Below are 22600 nucleotides of genomic sequence, written 5' to 3' on the forward strand. Positions count from 1 at the left end.
GCACTCATCTCAAAGAAGTTTCTGAGAGTGCTTCTGTCTAGTTTTTAGGTGAAGATATTTCCTTTTTCATCATAGGCCTCAAATCTCTTCAAATATCCACTTGCAGATACTACAAAAAGAGTGTTTCAAAACTGCTCAATCGAAAGGAAGGTTCAAGTCTGAGTTGAATGCATAAAGCATGGGGAAGTTTCTGAGAATTCTTCTCTCTAGTTTTTATGTGAAGATATTCCCTTTTTGCAGCATAGGCCTCAAATCGCTCCAAATATGCACTTGCAGATTCTACAAAAAGACTGTTTCAAAACTCTTCTATCAAAAGGAAAGTTCAACCCTGTGAGTTGAATGCACTCATCACAAAGAAATTTCTGAGAATGCTTCTGTCTAGTTTTTATGTGAAGATATTTCCTTTTCCAGCATAGACCTCAAAATGCTCCAAATATCCACTTGCAGATTCTACAAAAAGACGTTTCAAAACTGTTCTATCAAAAGGAAAGTTCAACTCGGTGAGTTAAATGCACTCATCACAAAGAAATTTCTGAGAATGCTTTTGTCTAATATTTCTGTGAGAATATTTCCTTTTCCATCATAGGCCTCAAAGCGCTCCAAATATGCACTTGCAGTTTCTACAAAAAGAGTGTTTCAAATCTGATCTTTCAAAAAGAAGGTTCAAGAGTGTGAGTTGAATGCACAAAGTGTAGGGAAGTTTCTCAGAATGCTTCTGTCTGGTTTTTATATGAAGATATTCCTTTTTCCAGCATAGGCCTCAAATCGCTCCATATGTCCACATGCAGATTCCATAAAAAGTGTGTTTCAAAACTGCTCTATCAAAAGGAAGGTTCTACTCTGTGAGTTGAAATCATAAAACACAGAGAAGTTTCTGAGAATTCTTCTGTCTAGTTTTTATGTGTAGATATTCCCTTTCCAGCACTGGCCTCAAAGATTCAAAAATATCCACGTGCAGATTCTAAAAAAAGGGTGTTTCATAACTGCTCTTTCAACAGGAAGGTTCAACTCTGTGAGTTGAAAACACACATCACAAAGAAGTTTCTGAGAATGCTTCTGTCTTGTTTTTATATGACGGTATTTCCTTTTCCAGCATAGGCCTCAAAGCGCTCCAAATATCCAATTGCAGGTACTACAAAAACAGTTTCAAAACTGCTCAGTCAAAAGGAAGGTTCAAGTCTGTGAGTTGAATTCCTAAAGCACATGGAAGTTTCTGAGAATGCTTCTGTCCAGTTTTTATGTGAAGATATTCCGTTTTCCAGCCTAGGCCTCAAAGTGCTAAAATTATCCACCTGCAGATTCTACAAAATGGTGTTTCAAAACTGCTTTATCAAAAGGAAGTTTCAAGTCTGTGAGTTGAAGACACACAGCACAAAGATGTTTTTCAGAATGCTTCAATATAGTTTTTATGTGAAGTTATTTCTTAATGCAGCATAGGCCTCAAGCACTCCAAATATCCACTTGCAGATTCCACAAAAAGATTGTTTGCAAACTGTTCTATCAAAAGGAAATTTCAACCCTGTGAGTTGGATGCACTCATCACAAAGTAGTTTCTGAGAATGCTTCTGTCTAGTTTTCAGGTGAAGATATTTCCTTTTCCAGCATAGGCCTCAAATCCCTCCAAACATCCACTTACAGATTCTACAAAAAGTGTGTTTCTAAACTAGTCTATCAAAATGAAGGATCAACTCTGTTGGTTGAATGCACTCATCCCACAGAAGTTTCTGAGAATGTTTCTGTCTAGTTTTTAGGTGAAGCTATTTCCTTTTTCATCATAGGCCTCAAATCGCTCCAAATATCCAATTGCAGATTCTACAAAAAGAGTGTTTCAAAACTGTTCTATCAAAAGGAAGGTTCAAGGATGTGAGTTGAATGCATAAAGCACAGGGAAGTCTCTGAGAATGCTTCTGTCTAGTTATTATGTTCAGATATTCCCTTTTTGCAGCATAGGCCTCAAATCGCTCCAAATATACACTTGCAAATTCTACAAACAAAGTGTTTCAAAACTATTCTATCAAAAGGAAAGTTCAACCCTGTGAATTGAATGCACTCATCACAAAGAAATTTCTGAGAATGCTTCTGTCTAGCTTTTATGTGAAGATATTTCCTTTTACAGCATAGACCTCAAAATGCTCCAAATATCCACTTGCAGATTCTACAAAAAGACTGTTTCAAAACTGTTCTATCAAAAGGAAAGTTCAACTTGGTGAGTTAAATGCACACATCACAAAGAAATTTCTGAGAATGCTTTTGTCTATTTTTTCGGTGAGGATATTTCCTTTCCATCATAGGCCTCAAAGTGCTCCAAATATGCACTTGCAGTTTCTACAAAAAGAGTGTTTCAAATCTGCTCTTTCAAAAAGAAGGTTCAAGAGTGTGAGTTGAATGCACAAAGCGCAGGGAAGTTTCTCAGAATGCTTCTGTCTACTTTATATGTGAAGATATTCCTTTTTCCAGCATAGGCCTCAATGAGCTGCAAACAATCTCTTGTAGATTCTTCAAAGAGAGTGTTTCATAACTGACTCATCACAGAGAAATTTCTGAGAATGCTTCCGTCTAGATATTGTGTGAAGATACTTCCTTTTCCAGCAGAGGCCCCAATTCGTTCCAAATATCCACTTGCAGATTCTAAAAAAAGAGTGTTTCAAAACTGTTCCATCAAAGAAAAGGTTCAACTCTGAGGGCTGAATGCATTCATCCCAAAGAAGTTTCAGAGAATGCTTTTGTCTCGTTTTTATGTGAGGATATTTCCTTTTCCAGCATAGGCATCAAAGCGCTCCAAATATCCACTTGCAGATTCTACAAAAAGAGTATTTAAAATCTGCTCTTTCAAAAGGAAGTTTCGAGTCTGTGAGTTGACTGCATAAGGCACAGGGACGTTTCTGAGAATGCTTCTGTCTAGTATTTATGTGAAGATATCCCCTTTTTCACCATAGGCCTCAAATCGCTCTAAATATCCACTTGCAGAGTCTACAAAAAGGGTGTTTCAAAACCGCTCTATCAAAAGGAAGGTTCAAGCCTGTGAGATGAATGCATAAGGCACAAGGAAGTCTCTGAGAATGCTTCTGTCTAGTTCAAATGTTCAGATATTCACTTTTTGCGACATAGGCCTCAAATTGCTCCAAATATCCACTTGCAAATTTTACAAACAGAGTGTTTCAAAATTGTTCTATCAAAAGGAAAGTTCAACCCTGTGAGTTGAATGCACTCGTCACAAAGAAATTTCTGGGAATGCTTCTGTCTAGTTTTTATGTGAAGATATTTCCTTTTCCAGCATAGGCCTCAAATTGCTCCAGATATCCACTTGTAGATTCTATAAAAAGAGTGTTTCAAAACTGCTCTATCAAAGGGAATGTTCAAGTCTCTGAGTTGAATGCACTCATCACAAAAATGTTACTGAGAATGATTCTGCTTAGTTTGTATGGGAAGATATTCCCTTTTCCATCATAGGACTCAATGCGCCCCAAATAATCTATTGTAGATTCTACAAAGAGAGTGATTCAAAACTCTTCTACCAAAAGGAAGGTTGAACTCTGTGAGTTGAATGCACTCATCATAGAGAAGTGTCTGAGAATGCTTCTGCCTAATTTTTATGTGAAGATATTTCTTTTTCCAGCATAGGTCTCAAAGCACTCCAAATATCCACTTGCAGATTCTGCAAAAGAGTGTTTCAAAACTGTTCTATCAAAAGGAAGGTTCAACTCTGTAAGCTGAATGCATTCATCACAAAGAAGTTTCGGAGAATGGTTTTGTTTAATTTTTATGTGAGGATATACCCTTTTCCAGCATAGGCCTCAAAGCGCTCCAAATATCCACTTGCAATTTCTACAAAAAGAGTTTTTCAAACCTGCTCTATCAAAAGTAAGGTTCAAGTCTGTGAGTTGAATGCATAAAGCACACTGAAGTTTCTGAGAATGCTTCCATCTGGTTTTTATGTGAAGATATTCCCTTTAACACCACAGGCCTCAAACCTTTCCAAATAGACACCTGCAGATTCTACAAAAAGTGTGTTTCAAAACTAGTCTATCAAAAGGAAGTTTCTACTCTGTTGGATGAATGCACGCATCCCAAAGAAGTTTCTGAGAATGTTTCTGTCTAGTTTTAAGGTGAAGATATTTCCTTTTCCAGATTAGGCTTCAAAGCACACCAAATATCCACTTGCAAATTCTACAAAAGGAGTGTTTCAAAACTGCTCTATCCAAAAGAATGTTCAAGTCTGTATGTACAATGCGCTCATCATAGAGATGTTTCTGAGAATGCTTCTGTATAGTTTTTATGTGAAGATATTTCCTTTTACAGCGTAGGCCTCATAGCGCTCCAAATATCCACTTGCAGATTCTACAAAAAGAGAGTCTTAAAACTGCTATATCAAAAGGAAGATTTAAGTCTCTGAGTTGAATGCACTCATCACTAAGAACTTTGTGAGTATGCTTCTGCTTAGTTTTTATGAGAACATATTTCCATTTCCTGCATAGGCCTCAAAGCGCACCAAGTATCCACATTCAGATTCTACAAAGAGAGTGTTACAAAACTGTTCTAAAAAAAGGAAGTTTCAACTCTGTGGGTTGAATGCACTCATCACAAAGAAGTTTCTGAGAATGCTTCTATCTAGTTTTTAGGTGAAGATATTTGCTTTTTCATCATAGGCCTCAAATCGCTCCAAATATCCAATTGCACATTCTACAAAAAGAGTGTTTCAAAACTGTTCTATCAAACGGAAGGTTTAAGTCTGTGAGTTGAATGCATGAAGCATGGGGAAGTTTCTGGGAATGCTTCTGTCTAGTTTTTATGTGAAGATTTCTCTTTTTGCAGCATAGGCCTCAAATCGCTCAAAATACCCACTTGCAGATTCTACAAAAAGAATGTTTCAAAACTGTTCTATCAAAAGGAATGTTCAAGTCTGTGAGTTGAATGCACTCATCACACAGAAATTTCTGAGAATGCTTCTGTCTAGTTTTGATGTGAAGATATTTCCTTTTCCAGCATAAACCTCAAAGCACTCCAAATATCCACTTGCAGATTCTACAAAATGAGTGTTTCAAAACTACTCTATCAAAAGGAAGGTTCAAGTCTGTGAGTTGAATGCCCTCATTACAAAAATATCTCTGAGGATGATTCTGCTTAGTTTTTATAGGAAGATACTTTCTTTTCCAGCATAGGCCTCAATGAGCTCCAAATAATCTCTTGTAGATTCTACAAAGAGAGTGTTTCATAACTGTTCTACCAAAGGGAAGGTTGAACTCTGTGAGTTGAATGCACTCATCACAGAGAAGTTTCTGTGAATGCTTCCGTCTAGTTATTATGTGAAGATATTTCCTTTTCCAGCATAGGCCTCAAAGCCCTCCAAATATCCACTTGCAGATTCTACAGAAAGAGTGTTTCAAAACTGTTCCATCAAAGGGAAGGTTCAACTCTGTGAGGTGAATGCCTTCATCACAAAGTAGTTTCGGAGAATGCTTTTGTCTACTTTTAATGTGGGGATATTTCCTTTTCCTGCGTAGGCCTCAAAGCGCTCCAAATATCCACTTGCAGTTTCTACAAAAACAGTGTTTCAAATCTGCTCTTTCAAAAGGAAGTTTTAAGGCTGTGAGTTGAATGCATAAGGCACAGGGAAGTTTCTGAGAATGCTTCTATCTAGTTTTTATGCGAAGATATCCCCCTTTTCACCATAGGCCTAAAATCGCTCCAAATATGCACTTGCAGATTCTACAAAAAAGGTGTTTCAAAACTGCTCTATCAAAAGTAAGGTTCTACTCGGTTAGTTTAATGCACACATCACAAAGAAGATAGGAGAATACTTCTGTCCAGTTTTTATGTGAAGATATTTCCTTTTCCAGCTTAGCCCTCAAATCGCACCAAATATAAACTTGCATATTCTACAAAAAGACTGTTTCAAAACTGCTCTATCAAAAGGAAATTTAAAGTCTGTGAGTACAATGCACTCATCACAAAGAAGTTTCTGAGCATGCTTCTGTCTAGTATTTATATGAAGAAATTTCCTTTTCGAGCACAAGCCTCAAAGCATTCCAAATATCCACTTGCAGACTCTACAAAAAGAGTGTTTCAAAACTGTCCAATCAAAAGGTTGGTTCAGCTCTGTGAGTTGAACTCACTCATCACAATGAAGTTTCTGAGAATACTTCCGTCTAGGTTTTTTGTGAAGAGATTTCCTTTTCCATCATAAGCTTCAAAGAGCTCCAAATATCCACTTTCAGATTCTACTAAAAGAGTGCTTCACAACTGTTCTATCAAAAGGAAGGTTCAACCCTGTGAGCTGAATGCGTTCATCACAAAGTAGTTTCTGAAAAGGCCTCTGTCCACATTTTATATGAAGATGTTTCCTTTTGCAGCATAGTCTTCAAAGAGCTCCAAAAATCCACTTGCGGATTCTACAAAAAGAGCGTTTCAAAACTGCGCTATCAAAAGGAAGGTTCAACTCTGTGAATTGAAATCATAAAACATAGAGAAGTTTCTGAGAATGCTTCTGTCTAGTTTTTATGAATACATATTTCCATTTCCAGCATTGGCCTCAAAGTGCCAAAAATATCCACCTGCAGATCCTACAAAAAGGGCGTTTCCTAACTGCTCTTTCAAAAGCAGGGTTCAACTCTGTGAGTTGAATGCACACATCACGAAGAAGTTTCTGAGAATACTTCTGTCTAGTTTTTATGTGATGGTATTTCCTTTTCCTGCATAGACCTCAAAGCGCTCCAAATATCCACTTCCAGGTTCTACAAAAAGTGTGTTTCCAAACTGTTCTATCAAAAGGAAGTTTCAAGTCTGTGAGTTGAATTCATAAAGCACAGGGAAGTTTCTGAGAATGCTTCTGTCCGGTTTTGATGTGAAGATATAACCTTTTCCAGGCTAGGCCTCAAAGTGCTAAAACTATCCACTTGCAGATTCTACAATATGGTGTTTCAAAACTCTTTTATCAAAAGGAAGTTTCAATTCTGTGAGTAGAAGGCACACATCACAAAGACGTTTTTGAGAATGCTTCAATGTAGTTTTATGTGAAATTATTTCTTACTCCAGCATAGGCCTCAAGCAATCCAAATATCCACTTGCAGATTCTACAAGAAGATTGTGTCAGAATTGTTCTATCAAAAGGAACTTTCAACCCTGTGGGTTGAATGCACTCATCACAAAGGAATTTCTGAGAATGCTTCTGTCTAGTTTTTAGGTGAAGATATTTTCTTTTCCAGCATAGGCCTCAAAGCCCTCCAAATATCCACTTGCAGATTCTACAGAAAGTGGGTTTCAAAACTAGTCTATCAAAAGGAATGTTCAACTCTGTTGGTTGAATGTACTCATCCCAGAGAAGTTTCTGAGAATGTTTCTGTCTAGTTTTTAGGTGAAGATATTTCCTTTTCCAGATTAGGCCTCAAAGCACACCAAGTATCCACTTGCAAATTCTACAAAAGGAGTGTTTCAAAACTGCTCTATCAAAAAGAATGTTCAAGTCTGTATGTACAATGCGCTCATCATAGAGATGTTTCTGAGAATGCTTCTGTATAGTTTTTATGTGAAGATATTTCCTTTTGCAGCGTAGGCCTCATAGCGCTCCAAATATCCACTTGCAGATTCTACAAAAAGAGAGTCTTAAAACTGCTATATCAAAAGGAAGATTTAAGTCTCTGAGTTGAATGCACTCATCACTAAGAACTTTGTGAGTATGCTTCTGCTTAGTTTTTATGAGAACATATTTCCATTTCCTGCATAGGCCTCAAAGCGCACCAAGTATCCACATTCAGATTCTACAAAGAGAGTGTTACAAAACTGTTCTAAAAAAAGGAAGTTTCAACTCTGTGGGTTGAATGCACTCATCACAAAGAGGTTTCTGAGAATGCTTCTATCTAGTTTTTAGGTGAAGATATTTGCTTTTTCATCATAGGCCTCAAATCGCTCCAAATATCCAATTGCGGATTCTACAAAAAGAGTGTTTCAAAACTGTTCTATCAAACGGAAGGTTTAAGTCTGGGAGTTGAATGCATGAAGCATGGGGAAGTTTCTGGGAATGCTTCTGTCTAGTTTTTATGTGAAGATTTCTCTTTTTGCAGCATAGGCCTCAAATCGCTCAAAATACCCACTTGCAGATTCTACAAAAAGAATGTTTCAAAACTGTTCTCTCAAAAGGAATGTTCAAGTCTGTGAGTTGAATGCACTCATCACACAGAAATTTCTGAGAATGCTTCTGTCTAGTTTTGATGTGAAGATATTTCCTTTTCCAGCATAAACCTCAAAGCACTCCAAATATCCACTTGCAGATTCTACAAAATGAGTGTTTCAAAACTACTCTATCAAAAGGAAGGTTCAAGTCTGTGAGTTGAATGCCCTCATTACAAAAATATCTCTGAGGATGATTCTGCTTAGTTTTTATGGGAAGATACTTTCTTTTCCAGCGTAGGCCTCAATGAGCTCCAAATAATCTCTTGTAGATTCTACAAAGAGAGTGTTTCATAACTGTTCTACCAAAGGGAAGGTTGAACTCTGTGAGTTGAATGCACTCATCACAGAGAAGTTTCTGTGAATGCTTCCGTCTAGTTATTAGGTGAAGATATTTCCTTTTCCAGCATAGGCCTCAAAGCCCTCCAAATATCCACTTGCAGATTCTACAGAAAGAGTGTTTCAAAACTGTTCCATCAAAGGGAAGGTTCAACTCTGTGAGGTGAATGCCTTCATCACAAAGTAGTTTCGGAGAATGCTTTTGTCTACTTTTAATGTGGGGATATTTCCTTTTCCTGCGTAGGCCTCAAAGCGCTCCAAATATCCACTTGCAGTTTCTACAAAAACAGTGTTTCAAATCTGCTCTTTCAAAAGGAAGTTTTAAGGCTGTGAGTTGAATGCATAAGGCACAGGGAAGTTTCTGAGAATGCTTCTATCTAGTTTTTATGCGAAGATATCCCCCTTTTCACCATAGGCCTAAAATCGCTCCAAATATGCACTTGCAGATTCTACAAAAAAGGTGTTTCAAAACTGCTCTATCAAAAGTAAGGTTCTACTCGGTTAGTTTAATGCACACATCACAAAGAAGATAGGAGAATACTTCTGTCCAGTTTTTATGTGAAGATATTTCCTTTTCCAGCTTAGCCCTCAAATCGCACCAAATATAAACTTGCATATTCTACAAAAAGACTGTTTCAAAACTGCTCTATCAAAAGGAAATTTAAAGTCTGTGAGTACAATGCACTCATCACAAAGAAGTTTCTGAGCATGCTTCTGTCTAGTATTTATATGAAGAAATTTCCTTTTCGAGCACAAGCCTCAAAGCATTCCAAATATCCACTTGCAGACTCTACAAAAAGAGTGTTTCAAAACTGTCCAATCAAAAGGTTGGTTCAGCTCTGTGAGTTGAACTCACTCATCACAATGAAGTTTCTGAGAATACTTCCGTCTAGGTTTTTTGTGAAGAGATTTCCTTTTCCATCATAAGCTTCAAAGAGCTCCAAATATCCACTTTCAGATTCTACTAAAAGAGTGCTTCACAACTGTTCTATCAAAAGGAAGGTTCAACCCTGTGAGCTGAATGCGTTCATCACAAAGTAGTTTCTGAAAAGGACTCTGTCCACATTTTATATGAAGATGTTTCCTTTTGCAGCATAGTCTTCAAAGAGCTCCAAAAATCCACTTGCGGATTCTACAAAAAGAGCGTTTCAAAACTGCGCTATCAAAAGGAAGGTTCAACTCTGTGAATTGAAATCATAAAACATAGAGAAGTTTCTGAGAATGCTTCTGTCTAGTTTTTATGAATACATATTTCCATTTCCAGCATTGGCCTCAAAGTGCCAAAAATATCCACCTGCAGATCCTACAAAAAGGGCGTTTCCTAACTGCTCTTTCAAAAGCAGGGTTCAACTCTGTGAGTTGAATGCACACATCACGAAGAAGTTTCTGAGAATACTTCTGTCTAGTTTTTATGTGATGGTATTTCCTTTTCCTGCATAGACCTCAAAGCGCTCCAAATATCCACTTCCAGGTTCTACAAAATGTGTGTTTCCAAACTGTTCTATCAAAAGGAAGTTTCAAGTCTGTGAGTTGAATTCATAAAGCACAGGGAAGTTTCTGAGAATGCTTCTGTCCGGTTTTGATGTGAAGATATAACCTTTTCCAGGCTAGGCCTCAAAGTGCTAAAACTATCCACTTGCAGATTCTACAATATGGTGTTTCAAAACTCTTTTATCAAAAGGAAGTTTCAATTCTGTGAGTAGAAGGCACACATCACAAAGACGTTTTTGAGAATGCTTCAATGTAGTTTTATGTGAAATTATTTCTTACTCCAGCATAGGCCTCAAGCAATCCAAATATCCACTTGCAGATTCTACAAGAAGATTGTGTCAGAATTGTTCTATCAAAAGGAACTTTCAACCCTGTGGGTTGAATGCACTCATCACAAAGGAATTTCTGAGAATGCTTCTGTCTAGTTTTTAGGTGAAGATATTTTCTTTTCCAGCATAGGCCTCAAAGCCCTCCAAATATCCACTTGCAGATTCTACAGAAAGTGTGTTTCAAAACTAGTCTATCAAAAGGAATGTTCAACTCTGTTGGTTGAATGTACTCATCCCAGAGAAGTTTCTGAGAATGTTTCTGTCTAGTTTTTAGGTGAAGATATTTCCTTTTCCAGATTAGGCCTCAAAGCACACCAAGTATCCACTTGCAAATTCTACAAAAGGAGTGTTTCAAAACTGCTCTATCAAAAAGAATGTTCAAGTCTGTATGTACAATGCGCTCATCATAGAGATGTTTCTGAGAATGCTTCTGTATAGTTTTTATGTGAAGATATTTCCTTTTGCAGCGTAGGCCTCATAGCGCTCCAAATATCCACTTGCAGATTCTACAAAAAGAGAGTCTTAAAACTGCTATATCAAAAGGAAGATTTAAGTCTCTGAGTTGAATGCACTCATCACTAAGAACTTTGTGAGTATGCTTCTGCTTAGTTTTTATGAGAACATATTTCCATTTCCTGCATAGGCCTCAAAGCGCACCAAGTATCCACATTCAGATTCTACAAAGAGAGTGTTACAAAACTGTTCTAAAAAAAGGAAGTTTCAACTCTGTGGGTTGAATGCACTCATCACAAAGAGGTTTCTGAGAATGCTTCTATCTAGTTTTTAGGTGAAGATATTTGCTTTTTCATCATAGGCCTCAAATCGCTCCAAATATCCAATTGCGGATTCTACAAAAAGAGTGTTTCAAAACTGTTCTATCAAACGGAAGGTTTAAGTCTGGGAGTTGAATGCATGAAGCATGGGGAAGTTTCTGGGAATGCTTCTGTCTAGTTTTTATGTGAAGATTTCTCTTTTTGCAGCATAGGCCTCAAATCGCTCAAAATACCCACTTGCAGATTCTACAAAAAGAATGTTTCAAAACTGTTCTCTCAAAAGGAATGTTCAAGTCTGTGAGTTGAATGCACTCATCACACAGAAATTTCTGAGAATGCTTCTGTCTAGTTTTGATGTGAAGATATTTCCTTTTCCAGCATAAACCTCAAAGCACTCCAAATATCCACTTGCAGATTCTACAAAATGAGTGTTTCAAAACTACTCTATCAAAAGGAAGGTTCAAGTCTGTGAGTTGAATGCCCTCATTACAAAAATATCTCTGAGGATGATTCTGCTTAGTTTTTATGGGAAGATACTTTCTTTTCCAGCGTAGGCCTCAATGAGCTCCAAATAATCTCTTGTAGATTCTACAAAGAGAGTGTTTCATAACTGTTCTACCAAAGGGAAGGTTGAACTCTGTGAGTTGAATGCACTCATCACAGAGAAGTTTCTGTGAATGCTTCCGTCTAGTTATTAGGTGAAGATATTTCCTTTTCCAGCATAGGCCTCAAAGCCCTCCAAATATCCACTTGCAGATTCTACAGAAAGAGTGTTTCAAAACTGTTCCATCAAAGGGAAGGTTCAACTCTGTGAGGTGAATGCCTTCATCACAAAGTAGTTTCGGAGAATGCTTTTGTCTACTTTTAATGTGGGGATATTTCCTTTTCCTGCGTAGGCCTCAAAGCGCTCCAAATATCCACTTGCAGTTTCTACAAAAACAGTGTTTCAAATCTGCTCTTTCAAAAGGAAGTTTTAAGGCTGTGAGTTGAATGCATAAGGCACAGGGAAGTTTCTGAGAATGCTTCTATCTAGTTTTTATGCGAAGATATCCCCCTTTTCACCATAGGCCTAAAATCGCTCCAAATATGCACTTGCAGATTCTACAAAAAAGGTGTTTCAAAACTGCTCTATCAAAAGTAAGGTTCTACTCGGTTAGTTTAATGCACACATCACAAAGAAGATAGGAGAATACTTCTGTCCAGTTTTTATGTGAAGATATTTCCTTTTCCAGCTTAGCCCTCAAATCGCACCAAATATAAACTTGCATATTCTACAAAAAGACTGTTTCAAAACTGCTCTATCAAAAGGAAATTTAAAGTCTGTGAGTACAATGCACTCATCACAAAGAAGTTTCTGAGCATGCTTCTGTCTAGTATTTATATGAAGAAATTTCCTTTTCGAGCACAAGCCTCAAAGCATTCCAAATATCCACTTGCAGACTCTACAAAAAGAGTGTTTCAAAACTGTCCAATCAAAAGGTTGGTTCAGCTCTGTGAGTTGAACTCACTCATCACAATGAAGTTTCTGAGAATACTTCCGTCTAGGTTTTTTGTGAAGAGATTTCCTTTTCCATCATAAGCTTCAAAGAGCTCCAAATATCCACTTTCAGATTCTACTAAAAGAGTGCTTCACAACTGTTCTATCAAAAGGAAGGTTCAACCCTGTGAGCTGAATGCGTTCATCACAAAGTAGTTTCTGAAAAGGCCTCTGTCCACATTTTATATGAAGATGTTTCCTTTTGCAGCATAGTCTTCAAAGAGCTCCAAAAATCCACTTGCGGATTCTACAAAAAGAGCGTTTCAAAACTGCGCTATCAAAAGGAAGGTTCAACTCTGTGAATTGAAATCATAAAACATAGAGAAGTTTCTGAGAATGCTTCTGTCTAGTTTTTATGAATACATATTTCCATTTCCAGCATTGGCCTCAAAGTGCCAAAAATATCCACCTGCAGATCCTACAAAAAGGGCGTTTCCTAACTGCTCTTTCAAAAGCAGGGTTCAACTCTGTGAGTTGAATGCACACATCACGAAGAAGTTTCTGAGAATACTTCTGTCTAGTTTTTATGTGATGGTATTTCCTTTTCCTGCATAGACCTCAAAGCGCTCCAAATATCCACTTCCAGGTTCTACAAAAAGTGTGTTTCCAAACTGTTCTATCAAAAGGAAGTTTCAAGTCTGTGAGTTGAATTCATAAAGCACAGGGAAGTTTCTGAGAATGCTTCTGTCCGGTTTTGATGTGAAGATATAACCTTTTCCAGGCTAGGCCTCAAAGTGCTAAAACTATCCACTTGCAGATTCTACAATATGGTGTTTCAAAACTCTTTTATCAAAAGGAAGTTTCAATTCTGTGAGTAGAAGGCACACATCACAAAGACGTTTTTGAGAATGCTTCAATGTAGTTTTATGTGAAATTATTTCTTACTCCAGCATAGGCCTCAAGCAATCCAAATATCCACTTGCAGATTCTACAAGAAGATTGTGTCAGAATTGTTCTATCAAAAGGAACTTTCAACCCTGTGGGTTGAATGCACTCATCACAAAGGAATTTCTGAGAATGCTTCTGTCTAGTTTTTAGGTGAAGATATTTTCTTTTCCAGCATAGGCCTCAAAGCCCTCCAAATATCCACTTGCAGATTCTACAGAAAGTGTGTTTCAAAACTAGTCTATCAAAAGGAATGTTCAACTCTGTTGGTTGAATGTACTCATCCCAGAGAAGTTTCTGAGAATGTTTCTGTCTAGTTTTTAGGTGAAGATATTTCCTTTTCCAGATTAGGCCTCAAAGCACACCAAGTATCCACTTGCAAATTCTACAAAAGGAGTGTTTCAAAACTGCTCTATCAAAAAGAATGTTCAAGTCTGTATGTACAATGCGCTCATCATAGAGATGTTTCTGAGAATGCTTCTGTATAGTTTTTATGTGAAGATATTTCCTTTTGCAGCGTAGGCCTCATAGCGCTCCAAATATCCACTTGCAGATTCTACAAAAAGAGAGTCTTAAAACTGCTATATCAAAAGGAAGATTTAATTCTCTGAGTTGAATGCACTCATCACTAAGAACTTTGTGAGTATGCTTCTGCTTAGTTTTTATGAGAACATATTTCCATTTCCTGCATAGGCCTCAAAGCGCACCAAGTATCCACATTCAGATTCTACAAAGAGAGTGTTACAAAACTGTTCTAAAAAAAGGAAGTTTCAACTCTGTGGGTTGAATGCACTCATCACAAAGAGGTTTCTGAGAATGCTTCTATCTAGTTTTTAGGTGAAGATATTTGCTTTTTCATCATAGGCCTCAAATCGCTCCAAATATCCAATTGCGGATTCTACAAAAAGAGTGTTTCAAAACTGTTCTATCAAACGGAAGGTTTGAGTCTGGGAGTTGAATGCATGAAGCATGGGGAAGTTTCTGGGAATGCTTCTGTCTAGTTTTTATGTGAAGATTTCTCTTTTTGCAGCATAGGCCTCAAATCGCTCAAAATACCCACTTGCAGATTCTACAAAAAGAATGTTTCAAAACTGTTCTCTCAAAAGGAATGTTCAAGTCTGTGAGTTGAATGCACTCATCACACAGAAATTTCTGAGAATGCTTCTGTCTAGTTTTGATGTGAAGATATTTCCTTTTCCAGCATAAACCTCAAAGCACTCCAAATATCCACTTGCAGATTCTACAAAATGAGTGTTTCAAAACTACTCTATCAAAAGGAAGGTTCAAGTCTGTGAGTTGAATGCCCTCATTACAAAAATATCTCTGAGGATGATTCTGCTTAGTTTTTATGGGAAGATACTTTCTTTTCCAGCGTAGGCCTCAATGAGCTCCAAATAATCTCTTGTAGATTCTACAAAGAGAGTGTTTCATAACTGTTCTACCAAAGGGAAGGTTGAACTCTGTGAGTTGAATGCACTCATCACAGAGAAGTTTCTGTGAATGCTTCCGTCTAGTTATTAGGTGAAGATATTTCCTTTTCCAGCATAGGCCTCAAAGCCCTCCAAATATCCACTTGCAGATTCTACAGAAAGAGTGTTTCAAAACTGTTCCATCAAAGGGAAGGTTCAACTCTGTGAGGTGAATGCCTTCATCACAAAGTAGTTTCGGAGAATGCTTTTGTCTACTTTTAATGTGGGGATATTTCCTTTTCCTGCGTAGGCCTCAAAGCGCTCCAAATATCCACTTGCAGTTTCTACAAAAACAGTGTTTCAAATCTGCTCTTTCAAAAGGAAGTTTTAAGGCTGTGAGTTGAATGCATAAGGCACAGGGAAGTTTCTGAGAATGCTTCTATCTAGTTTTTATGCGAAGATATCCCCCTTTTCACCATAGGCCTAAAATCGCTCCAAATATGCACTTGCAGATTCTACAAAAAAGGTGTTTCAAAACTGCTCTATCAAAAGTAAGGTTCTACTCGGTTAGTTTAATGCACACATCACAAAGAAGATAGGAGAATACTTCTGTCCAGTTTTTATGTGAAGATATTTCCTTTTCCAGCTTAGCCCTCAAATCGCACCAAATATAAACTTGCATATTCTACAAAAAGACTGTTTCAAAACTGCTCTATCAAAAGGAAATTTAAAGTCTGTGAGTACAATGCACTCATCACAAAGAAGTTTCTGAGCATGCTTCTGTCTAGTATTTATATGAAGAAATTTCCTTTTCGAGCACAAGCCTCAAAGCATTCCAAATATCCACTTGCAGACTCTACAAAAAGAGTGTTTCAAAACTGTCCAATCAAAAGGTTGGTTCAGCTCTGTGAGTTGAACTCACTCATCACAATGAAGTTTCTGAGAATACTTCCGTCTAGGTTTTTTGTGAAGAGATTTCCTTTTCCATCATAAGCTTCAAAGAGCTCCAAATATCCACTTTCAGATTCTACTAAAAGAGTGCTTCACAACTGTTCTATCAAAAGGAAGGTTCAACCCTGTGAGCTGAATGCGTTCATCACAAAGTAGTTTCTGAAAAGGCCTCTGTCCACATTTTATATGAAGATGTTTCCTTTTGCAGCATAGTCTTCAAAGAGCTCCAAAAATCCACTTGCGGATTCTACAAAAAGAGCGTTTCAAAACTGCGCTATCAAAAGGAAGGTTCAACTCTGTGAATTGAAATCATAAAACATAGAGAAGTTTCTGAGAATGCTTCTGTCTAGTTTTTATGAATACATATTTCCATTTCCAGCATTGGCCTCAAAGTGCCAAAAATATCCACCTGCAGATCCTACAAAAAGGGCGTTTCATAACTGCTCTTTCAAAAGCAGGGTTCAACTCTGTGAGTTGAATGCACACATCATGAAGAAGTTTCTGAGAATACTTCTGTCTAGTTTTTATGTGATGGTATTTCCTTTTCCTGCATAGACCTCAAAGCGCTCCAAATATCCACTTCCAGGTTCTACAAAAAGTGTGTTTCCAAACTGTTCTATCAAAAGGAAGTTTCAAGTCTGTGAGTTGAATTCATAAAGCACAGGGAAGTTTCTGAGAATGCTTCTGTCCGGTTTTGATGTGAAGATATAACCTTTTCCAGGCTAGGCCTCAAAGTGCTAAAACTATCCACTTGCAGATTCTACAATATGGTGTTTCAAAACTCTTTTATCAAAAGGAAGTTTCAATTCTGTGAGTAGAAGGCACACATCACAAAGACGTTTTAGAGAATGCTTCAATGTAGTTTTATGTGAAATTATTTCTTACTCCAGCATAGGCCTCAAGCAATCCAAATATCCACTTGCAGATTCTACAAGAAGATTGTGTCAGAATTGTTCTATCAAAAGGAACTTTCAACCCTGTGGGTTGAATGCACTCATCACAAAGGAATTTCTGAGAATGCTTCTGTCTAGTTTTTAGGTGAAGATATTTTCTTTTCCAGCATAGGCCTCAAAGCCCTCCAAATATCCACTTGCAGATTCTACAGAAAGTGTGTTTCAAAACTAGTCTATCAAAAGGAATGTTCAACTCTGTTGGTTGAATGTACTCATCCCAGAGAAGTTTCTGAGAATGTTTCTGTCTAGTTTTTAGGTGAAGATATTTCCTTTTCCAGATTAGGCCTCAAAGCACACCAAGTATCCACTTGCAAATTCTACAAAAGGAGTGTTTCAAAACTGCTCTATCAAAAAGAATGTTCAAGTCTGTATGTACAATGCGCTCATCATAGAGATGTTTCTGAGAATGCTTCTGTATAGTTTTTATGTGAAGATATTTCCTTTTGCAGCGTAGGCCTCATAGCGCTCCAAATATCCACTTGCAGATTCTACAAAAAGAGAGTCTTAAAACTGCTATATCAAAAGGAAGATTTAATTCTCTGAGTTGAATGCACTCATCACTAAGAACTTTGTGAGTATGCTTCTGCTTAGTTTTTATGAGAACATATTTCCATTTCCTGCATAGGCCTCAAAGCGCACCAAGTATCCACATTCAGATTCTACAAAGAGAGTGTTACAAAACTGTTCTAAAAAAAGGAAGTTTCAACTCTGTGGGTTGAATGCACTCATCACAAAGAGGTTTCTGAGAATGCTTCTATCTAGTTTTTAGGTGAAGATATTTGCTTTTTCATCATAGGCCTCAAATCGCTCCAAATATCCAATTGCGGATTCTACAAAAAGAGTGTTTCAAAACTGTTCTATCAAACGGAAGGTTTAAGTCTGGGAGTTGAATGCATGAAGCATGGGGAAGTTTCTGGGAATGCTTCTGTCTAGTTTTTATGTGAAGATTTCTCTTTTTGCAGCATAGGCCTCAAATCGCTCAAAATACCCACTTGCAGATTCTACAAAAAGAATGTTTCAAAACTGTTCTCTCAAAAGGAATGTTCAAGTCTGTGAGTTGAATGCACTCATCACACAGAAATTTCTGAGAATGCTTCTGTCTAGTTTTGATGTGAAGATATTTCCTTTTCCAGCATAAACCTCAAAGCACTCCAAATATCCACTTGCAGATTCTACAAAATGAGTGTTTCAAAACTACTCTATCAAAAGGAAGGTTCAAGTCTGTGAGTTGAATGCCCTCATTACAAAAATATCTCTGAGGATGATTCTGCTTAGTTTTTATGGGAAGATACTTTCTTTTCCAGCGTAGGCCTCAATGAGCTCCAAATAATCTCTTGTAGATTCTACAAAGAGAGTGTTTCATAACTGTTCTACCAAAGGGAAGGTTGAACTCTGTGAGTTGAATGCACTCATCACAGAGAAGTTTCTGTGAATGCTTCCGTCTAGTTATTAGGTGAAGATATTTCCTTTTCCAGCATAGGCCTCAAAGCCCTCCAAATATCCACTTGCAGATTCTACAGAAAGAGTGTTTCAAAACTGTTCCATCAAAGGGAAGGTTCAACTCTGTGAGGTGAATGCCTTCATCACAAAGTAGTTTCGGAGAATGCTTTTGTCTACTTTTAATGTGGGGATATTTCCTTTTCCTGCGTAGGCCTCAAAGCGCTCCAAATATCCACTTGCAGTTTCTACAAAAACAGTGTTTCAAATCTGCTCTTTCAAAAGGAAGTTTTAAGGCTGTGAGTTGAATGCATAAGGCACAGGGAAGTTTCTGAGAATGCTTCTATCTAGTTTTTATGCGAAGATATCCCCCTTTTCACCATAGGCCTAAAATCGCTCCAAATATGCACTTGCAGATTCTACAAAAAAGGTGTTTCAAAACTGCTCTATCAAAAGTAAGGTTCTACTCGGTTAGTTTAATGCACACATCACAAAGAAGATAGGAGAATACTTCTGTCCAGTTTTTATGTGAAGATATTTCCTTTTCCAGCTTAGCCCTCAAATCGCACCAAATATAAACTTGCATATTCTACAAAAAGACTGTTTCAAAACTGCTCTATCAAAAGGAAATTTAAAGTCTGTGAGTACAATGCACTCATCACAAAGAAGTTTCTGAGCATGCTTCTGTCTAGTATTTATATGAAGAAATTTCCTTTTCGAGCACAAGCCTCAAAGCATTCCAAATATCCACTTGCAGACTCTACAAAAAGAGTGTTTCAAAACTGTCCAATCAAAAGGTTGGTTCAGCTCTGTGAGTTGAACTCACTCATCACAATGAAGTTTCTGAGAATACTTCCGTCTAGGTTTTTTGTGAAGAGATTTCCTTTTCCATCATAAGCTTCAAAGAGCTCCAAATATCCACTTTCAGATTCTACTAAAAGAGTGCTTCACAACTGTTCTATCAAAAGGAAGGTTCAACCCTGTGAGCTGAATGCGTTCATCACAAAGTAGTTTCTGAAAAGGCCTCTGTCCACATTTTATATGAAGATGTTTCCTTTTGCAGCATAGTCTTCAAAGAGCTCCAAAAATCCACTTGCGGATTCTACAAAAAGAGCGTTTCAAAACTGCGCTATCAAAAGGAAGGTTCAACTCTGTGAATTGAAATCATAAAACATAGAGAAGTTTCTGAGAATGCTTCTGTCTAGTTTTTATGAATACATATTTCCATTTCCAGCATTGGCCTCAAAGTGCCAAAAATATCCACCTGCAGATCCTACAAAAAGGGCGTTTCATAACTGCTCTTTCAAAAGCAGGGTTCAACTCTGTGAGTTGAATGCACACATCACGAAGAAGTTTCTGAGAATACTTCTGTCTAGTTTTTATGTGATGGTATTTCCTTTTCCTGCATAGACCTCAAAGCGCTCCAAATATCCACTTCCAGGTTCTACAAAAAGTGTGTTTCCAAACTGTTCTATCAAAAGGAAGTTTCAAGTCTGTGATTTGAATTCATAAAGCACAGGCAAGTTTCTGAGAATGCTTCTGTCCGGTTTTGATGTGAAGATATAACCTTTTGCAGGCTAGGCCTCAAAGTGCTAAAACTATCCACCTGCAGATTCTACAATATGGTGTTTCAAAACTCTTTTATCAAAAGGAAGTTTCAATTCTGTGAGTAGAAGGCACACATCACAAAGACGTTTTAGAGAATGCTTCAATGTAGTTTTATGTGAAATTATTTCTTACTCCAGCATAGGCCTCAAGCAATCCAAATATCCACTTGCAGATTCTACAAGAAGATTGTGTCAGAATTGTTCTATCAAAAGGAACTTTCAACCCTGTGGGTTGAATGCACTCATCACAAAGGAATTTCTGAGAATGCTTCTGTCTAGTTTTTAGGTGAAGATATTTTCTTTTCCAGCATAGGCCTCAAAGCCCTCCAAATATCCACTTGCAGATTCTACAGAAAGTGGGTTTCAAAACTAGTCTATCAAAAGGAATGTTCAACTCTGTTGGTTGAATGTACTCATCCCAGAGAAGTTTCTGAGAATGTTTCTGTCTAGTTTTTAGGTGAAGATATTTCCTTTTCCAGATTAGGCCTCAAAGCACACCAAATATCCACTTGCAAATTCTACAAAAGGAGTGTTTCAAAACTGCTCTATCAAAAAGAATGTTCAAGTCTGTATGTACAATGCGCTCATCATAGAGATGTTTCTGAGAATGCTTCTGTATAGTTTTTATGTGAAGATATTTCCTTTTGCAGCGTAGGCCTCATAGCGCTCCAAATATCCACTTGCAGATTCTACAAAAAGAGAGTCTTAAAACTGCTATATCAAAAGGAAGATTTAAGTCTCTGAGTTGAATGCACTCATCACTAAGAACTTTGTGAGTATGCTTCTGCTTAGTTTTTATGAGAACATATTTCCATTTCCTGCATAGGCCTCAAAGCGCACCAAGTATCCACATTCAGATTCTACAAAGAGAGTGTTACAAAACTGTTCTAAAAAAAGGAAGTTTCAACTCTGTGGGTTGAATGCACTCATCACAAAGAGGTTTCTGAGAATGCTTCTATCTAGTTTTTAGGTGAAGATATTTGCTTTTTCATCATAGGCCTCAAATCGCTCCAAATATCCAATCGCGGATTCTACAAAAAGAGTGTTTCAAAACTGTTCTATCAAACGGAAGGTTTAAGTCTGGGAGTTGAATGCATGAAGCATGGGGAAGTTTCTGGGAATGCTTCTGTCTAGTTTTTATGTGAAGATTTCTCTTTTTGCAGCATAGGCCTCAAATCGCTCAAAATACCCACTTGCAGATTCTACAAAAAGAATGTTTCAAAACTGTTCTCTCAAAAGGAATGTTCAAGTCTGTGAGTTGAATGCACTCATCACACAGAAATTTCTGAGAATGCTTCTGTCTAGTTTTGATGTGAAGATATTTCCTTTTCCAGCATAAACCTCAAAGCACTCCAAATATCCACTTGCAGATTCTACAAAATGAGTGTTTCAAAACTACTCTATCAACAGAAGGTTCAAGTCTGTGAGTTGAATGCCCTCATTACAAAAATATCTCTGAGGATGATTCTGCTTAGTTTTTATGGGAAGATACTTTCTTTTCCAGCGTAGGCCTCAATGAGCTCCAAATAATCTCTTGTAGATTCTACAAAGAGAGTGTTTCATAACTGTTCTACCAAAGGGAAGGTTGAACTCTGTGAGTTGAATGCACTCATCACAGAGAAGTTTCTGTGAATGCTTCCGTCTAGTTATTAGGTGAAGATATTTCCTTTTCCAGCATAGGCCTCAAAGCCCTCCAAATATCCACTTGCAGATTCTACAGAAAGAGTGTTTCAAAACTGTTCCATCAAAGGGAAGGTTCAACTCTGTGAGGTGAATGCCTTCATCACAAAGTAGTTTCGGAGAATGCTTTTGTCTACTTTTAATGTGGGGATATTTCCTTTTCCTGCGTAGGCCTCAAAGCGCTCCAAATATCCACTTGCAGTTTCTACAAAAACAGTGTTTCAAATCTGCTCTTTCAAAAGGAAGTTTTAAGGCTGTGAGTTGAATGCATAAGGCACAGGGAAGTTTCTGAGAATGCTTCTATCTAGTTTTTATGCGAAGATATCCCCCTTTTCACCATAGGCCTAAAATCGCTCCAAATATGCACTTGCAGATTCTACAAAAAAGGTGTTTCAAAACTGCTCTATCAAAAGTAAGGTTCTACTCGGTTAGTTTAATGCACACATCACAAAGAAGATAGGAGAATACTTCTGTCCAGTTTTTATGTGAAGATATTTCCTTTTCCAGCTTAGCCCTCAAATCGCACCAAATATAAACTTGCATATTCTACAAAAAGACTGTTTCAAAACTGCTCTATCAAAAGGAAATTTAAAGTCTGTGAGTACAATGCACTCATCACAAAGAAGTTTCTGAGCATGCTTCTGTCTAGTATTTATATGAAGAAATTTCCTTTTCGAGCACAAGCCTCAAAGCATTCCAAATATCCACTTGCAGACTCTACAAAAAGAGTGTTTCAAAACTGTCCAATCAAAAGGTTGGTTCAGCTCTGTGAGTTGAACTCACTCATCACAATGAAGTTTCTGAGAATACTTCCGTCTAGGTTTTTTGTGAAGAGATTTCCTTTTCCATCATAAGCTTCAAAGAGCTCCAAATATCCACTTTCAGATTCTACTAAAAGAGTGCTTCACAACTGTTCTATCAAAAGGAAGGTTCAACCCTGTGAGCTGAATGCGTTCATCACAAAGTAGTTTCTGAAAAGGCCTCTGTCCACATTTTATATGAAGATGTTTCCTTTTGCAGCATAGTCTTCAAAGAGCTCCAAAAAT

Source organism: Pongo pygmaeus, chromosome 17, assembly GCF_028885625.2.
Source record: "Pongo pygmaeus isolate AG05252 chromosome 17, NHGRI_mPonPyg2-v2.0_pri, whole genome shotgun sequence".
NCBI lineage: Eukaryota > Metazoa > Chordata > Mammalia > Primates > Hominidae > Pongo > Pongo pygmaeus.